Source organism: Papaver somniferum, unplaced genomic scaffold (genome assembly GCF_003573695.1).
Source record: "Papaver somniferum cultivar HN1 unplaced genomic scaffold, ASM357369v1 unplaced-scaffold_114, whole genome shotgun sequence".
In the NCBI taxonomy this organism is placed as follows: Eukaryota; Viridiplantae; Streptophyta; class Magnoliopsida; order Ranunculales; family Papaveraceae; genus Papaver; species Papaver somniferum.
In genome coordinates this window covers 3,491,417-3,498,455 of record NW_020620381.1, presented here as the reverse complement: position 1 = coordinate 3,498,455, position 7,039 = coordinate 3,491,417, and the positions used below count along the sequence as shown (strand labels likewise).

Here is a 7,039-nt window from a genome sequence, read left to right as displayed (position 1 = left end):
GTTCCACATGTCCTACACACCCTTAATTATCACTAATATCATTCATTCTCTAATACAACCTTCTCATTTTTCATTAATTCCATTCTTATCCTTTCAATTTTATGGATACCTCTTAGTGGACTTGGGTCTTAGTCCCCATGTTTCATATTGAATTTGCCTCCTCTTTAGAGACTCCCTAGCCCTGTTAAGGGGTAATTATTTTCATTTATGAACGGCTTATACTCACAAAATTCACGTGTCCCCATTTTTATTTCGCTTCCTCAATATTCCTTTCAACTTCTACTACTATTTCGTCGATAATCCGGGTTCCTTCTGTGTAAAGCTGTCTTTATTTTTTGCTCCAGAATTTATCTTCGTTGGATATTTGTTCCTTCGTCTCGTTTCTTCTTTCCTCGCGTTTATATCTCGGTGATTATATTCTTCGCTCCAATATTCCTTTGTCTCGCCATCTCCTCTTCGTGGTTGTAACTTTGCCTTCGTGGAGTTTACCTCGTTACTGATTTCCTGCAAAATTCCTCCTCTCGTATTTGCTTCTTCGTTAACTCTATTTTCATTAAAGATTTTATTTCGTTTACAGACATTCGATTTGACCCGTCAGTCACTCTAATAAATGATTCATCTCGATCTTAGTTATAGTCTCTGACGAATCTTGACCACCGATACCCTATCTCCGTAGGCTTGCACGTGGCGAGAATGCTTTCTGTATCTACAATAGGTTCGTCATGCATGTACCTCCCTCATTTAATAAAATTTACTCAAGTTCCCTTATGATTAATAAATGTCTAATAGCTTTCTGTTAAGCATGAATTTATTTTGATAACTAGTGAATCGATAAGAATGCAAAGTAGTAGACTTAATTTTTTTGTTCCACTATCCAACTGCTGAAGAATGCAACCTCTAAATGACATCTGCGGCAACAAAACAAAAAGACCTGAACCCCAATATAAGAAAAAACTGATAACCTGTCAATAAACCCTAGAGGTGTGAACATTGAAGCAGAACAATCTTAATTGCAGAACCTTTGCAAATATCACTTTGCATTGTATCCAACAAGAAAAAAAATTAAATTTTATTTAAACGGTTGACAGTTGACGCTAAAAGAAAAGAAGAACAAAAAAAATTGTCAAATCTTACACATTAAGAAAGAGATAAAATAGACAATCCAATCTTTACCAATACCCATTATACATTTGCAAACAATCGATAGTTTGTGGCGTCAAGGGTTATCTGTCGAACTGCTGCAACAGCTGCAATAACGGCAAATATTGAAAAGAAAACCGCAATTGTAGTGTTCCAGAATAGTGGTCGACGCTTTGATAGTTTAAACGTATGATTGAAGAAAATGAAAGACAATACAAAGTCGAGTGGCGTAAACCCTAGTCCTCCTATCAATGCAATAATATCTCCGAAGAATGGGAGCATTGCTGCAATTGTCACAACTAACAGAACAGACAATGATCGAGAAATAAGTCTTGGGATCACATTTCGAGCTGAGAATTCAGCACTCTTAGGATCTGAGAATGTTTTTTCTAACAACTCATTTGTGGGTTGCAAGTAAACCTACAATTAAAAAGACTTATCATTTAGAAAAACCATATATACATACATTAATATTAAACACCGAATAAATGAAAATGGAATTGCATCAGAACCATCCCAAAATTATTGAAATTTAAAGTACTTACAACACTAACTGCTGATAGTTGTTGAAGCATAAGGACATTGGTCAGCAAAAAGTACCATTTTGGAACTAAACACCTGCCATTCTCATCCATGAAGTTACTAATGATAATTCCACCAGCGTTATTCCCGAATGCCCAGTAACTGAAATTGCGAAGCTAAAGAACGTAACAATCACCGTCGAGTAACAAACTGATAATCCCTTGAGCATTTTCCCCTTGACTGGGGGAGCTAACGTTGCCTGTAAATTCAATTTGTTTAGAACATGATCACAAGTTAAGCCAGAAAATATATCAAGAGCAAGCAAGACTAAACCTGTATTTCAGGAATAACTCCATTTCCAAATGTGGTAGCAACCATGGCAACAGCATTAAAAACACCAAAAACTGTGTTGATAGTGCTTCTCTTTACGGTGTAGTCCTTGGTTGGTGCGTTTGAAGAAATTCCTATTTACACGTAAAAGTTTTTTTTGTTTTGCAGATCACTAGATGATCGTTGGAATGCTGTAGGATCATAATTTTTATTAATAACAAAAAATAGTTAAGGGTACTTTTTCCACTTACCAATGTAGATAGAACTAGCTGTGGCACACATGCTGTAAGCAATACAAAGTACTAGAGAAATGAGGTTGATGTTCCTCAAAGAATGAAAATATAGGATTTGAGCCATTACCAAAAGCAGGCCTCCAAAGATTATCAGAAAGTGGTATAACTTCATGCTCTCATTTACATGTAAATTGCCTACAATAGGATTAAAAACTAAACCTGTAGATACCAAATATATCATAGACACGTGGCAGTAGATTAAAGTTTCATCAACTTCCAACTCTACTCAACATACACTACAACTTTCTATGTTAACTTAATTATTAAGCTAAGCGTAATATGGTAAATGTCTTGGTACCTCTCTCCTGATATAAAGGAAGAGATTAGGGTAGAAGAGGGGGATCGGCTCTTTTTCATGAGTTTGGACTTCTTTCACTTGCAGAACTCCTCTTTAATGGAGTCTCTTCTTACACACTTAATAAAATCACTAACCCGTGGACGTAGGCCTCAGTATGCCGAACCACGTTAAATCCGGTGTCAACATTTCAGTATATCTCACCTCTTTCTTCTTACATTTCATTGATCATTCTACTGTTATCATTTTCACCATTAAATCTGATTTACTTGTGGCACTAGATTTTTAGTAGCCACAATTTGGCGCTAGAAACAGGGAGAGATGTTAAAGAATTTATTTCTCCTGTATTTTATTTAAATCAAGTCTATTCCAGTGAGGGATCTATTCTCTCTTCTTATGTTTCAGTGAAGATTTTACATCGACGGAGAAGAGATCGGACACTCCAACCACGCAGCATCAGCAACGCAGAGAAATTTGGACCTTGCAAGTCGCAGCCGAAGAAAATAAAGTTACATAAGCTGCGTGGTTAAACTTTAGTTAATCTTTTGACATTTGTGAAATCGCAGGCACAGATATGCAGATGCAAGCTTCATTCCCGCAGCTAAATTTCTGAAGCCTCAAAATCCGCAGCTCAAGTCCCTCCCCGAAGCTTCAGTCCCGCTGCTCAGTTTCCGATGCTCAACTCCTATTCTGAAGCTCAAATTCCGATGATCAAATCCCGCTCCGCAGCTCAATTCAACTTCGAAGCTTCAGGCCCTCTGCCAAACTCCCGTTCCGAAGCCTCAATCCGAAGACCTAATTCGGAAGCTTTAATCCGCAAACTCAATTCCGAAGCCTCAACCCGAAGACCCAATTCAAAAGCTTCAATACGCAGACTCAATTACGAAGCTCAATTCCGCAGATTCAATTCCGAAGCTCAGCTCCGTGGTTAAATTCTGCAGCTCAGGATGAACTCCCCAGATTCAATTTCGCAGCTCCAGCTCCGTAGGATATCACACAGCGTAATCACAACCTCCTCGCAACAAGATAAGTTTCATTTCCTTATTCGTTTCATTTGATATAATTTAACATGGTTTGTTCAATCCATGTCTCATTTGTTCAATCCATGTCTCATTTTAACATGGTTTCCTTATTCGTTTCATTTGATAAGTTTCATTTCCTTATTCGTTTCATTTGATATAATTTAACAAGATAAGCTCCGTATGAATTATCCGCTCATGTGTGAAATGATCCACTCTTCTTATACATTTTCTGGCGTACCCAAAGGCTGCAGTAAAGTCACAAGAGAAGCTCCGCGTTGTCGCTGCGGCTACAGAAAAGAAGCTGAGTCACCTATGAGATAAGCAGTAGTTGATTGTGTGAATGATAAGCTTTACCTAATTCCTTAAGTTTTAATTATGGGTTCACTTATTAACATGCCTATTTTGGTTTTTAATCTTTTACCAAGGGGACTAACTATCCAACTCGTGTTCTAGTTGGATTATTGATTTGTAGGCTCATCTCAGAATCAATGGATGATCACTACTCGTACAACGTTCTGGAAAGCAGAAGTCGAGAGTTTGCCAAATGACATTTCACACCACATATACAGATAAAGTCCTTGACTAACTCATTAATCTTTGATACATTCCATCATTTTGTTTCATGAAAGTGCAGAGGCAGAAATGAACTATTAACAAATTATTTCTTAACTAATGATTGTTCCTGCTTTATATGTTTAACCATTTTCACTAACATTTACTGCAAAAGAATTCAGTAACTCGGGAGCAAGCATTGGTTTGATTTCTGAGCGTTCAAGTTTCTTCATTCCTTGTCAATTCACTCTATACTGATACAAAAATTGTATTTTTGTAGCAGTGCTACCAACAAAATTAGGTGATACTTATGCAACACCAGTTTACAATAACAAGGGGAAGTGAGAATCAAGCTACACGCGTACACGGACTCGCAAAAGGGCCAAAATTGGATGATTTTTAATTTCCTTCTCTTTTTGATTTTAAGGATTATAAAAGACTTCACCCAAAAGTGACAGAGCATCATAACTAAGGAAGGAGCATCAACATTTTTGGTGCGAACATGGATGAGAACAACCTGGCACACAATTGTCCCCTTACTACACTCTCATCATGGAGGACTTTGGCCTATATATCCCCAGTATTGACACGTTTTATCATCACTAACTGTGCCTCTGGTTGTTATTTTTATTACTACTTCTCTTACTACTAATGTCATCACTTACCTCTTGAGTTCCGCCTTTCAGTTCTTAATGCCACAGGGTGCAGTCCTCAATGCCACAAAGAAATCAAACTGTAGAAAAAACGGTAAGTGTTAGATTCTATCATTAATCTTTAAGGGCATTTTCTTTTCTTCTTCATCTTGACATGGCAGGGGGCAAAAAGCTTTCTTCAGGCATATGCAAAAATGAGCTATAGCAGCTGCAAAAAGGAGCTAATATCAGGCTCTTCTCAACCATTTGTGCTCTCTTGACAATCTTTATTGTTACATCATACTGGGGAAAGCACTTACATGCAATCTCTCAGGACTCCCCCGTAAGTGTCTATGAGTGTATGACCGGGGGGAAGGCTTCCAGAAGAAAGAGATACCCAACATGACACGCCTTTGGCAGCTCAGCGGAACGGGTGTTTGTTTATATTGCATACGCCACGTTATCGAGAGTTTCGGATCCCCACCGCTTGGTAATCCCCTGGCCAGGGTTTAGCCAGCGGGGTGACAGGTCCACACGTAACGCAAGGTAAAACCCCCTTATGAGTTTACGAGATCAAACACTCATCCCACACTTACAGAACATGGACTTCAGCACCAATCGATGGTTCGATCCGCAACAGACAAGACATAAAGCTGCCATGTACATATGCTGCTACTGCTGAGTGCTGGACATAGCTGTTAATACCCGTCAGTCACCAGCCATTTTTGCTGCTGCACACAACAATTACGAGAAAGCATGTATCAATGAGAAAGGAGATCCCAAGCCATTCAACAAGAGGCAATACTTCTTATTACTCCTTATAAACGGTAAAGAGTGGTATTTCTTTCTTATACTTCATACTTCTAATTGGTTATACTTCGTGTACTTCATATTGGGTATACTTCATACTTCTTATTTAAGAATACTTCATGCTCATTATTGGTAGTGCGTCAGACTACTCCAAGGATTGATAATTCTTATTTCGGCACTTTATACTTCTTACGCGCAGTGTACTTCTTCAACAATTTATGCTTCTTACTTCTTATGCTTCATGCTTCTTGTCGAAGAGTACTTACTGCGGAGTTTTTATTTTTATCATACTTCTATTCGTTAGTGACCATTGTTACTTCGTGTACTTCCACTCCACATACTTCTTATACGTTTCTCAACGATACTTATCTCATTACCTCTACACTCATAAAGTGCTATCAGTCGGGAAGTTTTGCTAGAATATATCCTTTATACAGAAATCATTGCTTATTATTATTAATTGTTTCCATATGGACTAATTTGGCATACGCGTGAACAACAAAAGATGCAGGCGCCATTGGCTCCAGTCAGGACAAGGTGCTAGTACATACGAAGGAGAACTGAACTCATTCGGCTTGTACAACTGTAACAGAATGATGCAGGAAACTTAACCCAACTCACATGTGTATGCATCCTGCAAATGTTAACAGATCAGTTTCAATGTTCTATGGTTTTGCAGGTATGTAAGCCTAGAGTAGTACATCCAGTATACCCCAAACGGCCTTCGACAGGATACTCCGTACCACCATCACTACGTGCATGTGCTATGGACGATGCAACTACAAACCTTCGCAGATTCAATCCTTGAGTCGACATTGATCAAGGATACCTCGGAATGTCGCAAAGAATGGGGGAAAGTATGTATACTCCAGCGTTAGCGTTACATTCTTCACCTCATTTCCTTCACCATCAACAGCAGCAGAAGAACAGAATGAAAGCCGTGTCTAATGCAGTCAAAGTGAAGAAGTGCAGCTAGAGCAGCAGAGCGTGAATCTTTCGCTGGGGCAGAACCAACTCAAAACCGAAAGACAACTCCATCAATCAAAGAAAAAATCAAGCCACCTGCAGGTCAAGTTAAAACTAAGTTAATACATATTTGAGTCGCTGAGCAGTATCGTTTGGTTTTCTTGTTTCAGAAACATAACCAAGCCTCCAGTACAATACAATTCAACAAAGTCTACCACGCTCCTAGCAATACAAGTAGCACCAATGGGTAGCCATCTCCATAAGAAGTAAGTGTACCGACCTAAATCTCAACCCTTTTGGCAACATGCAGGTCTAGCCCACAACCATTGACAACTAGAAATAAGCAAAGCGACACACCAGTTAAGACAGATCCACATGGACACTCGCAACAGAGCTAAGTACTCTTACCTCTTGAATCTGACATTTAAAAAAAAAAATAATAATGTTGTAGTACAAATTTTCATAAAGATTGAATGG

General features: G+C 38.6%; 1 pseudogene; it reads right to left on the bottom strand.

Annotated features, from left to right (window-relative positions):
* Positions 1 to 1,182: 1,182 nt before the first annotated feature.
* LOC113328853 lies at positions 1,183 to 6,412 on the bottom strand (annotated as a pseudogene).
* Positions 6,413 to 7,039: the final 627 nt, after the last annotated feature.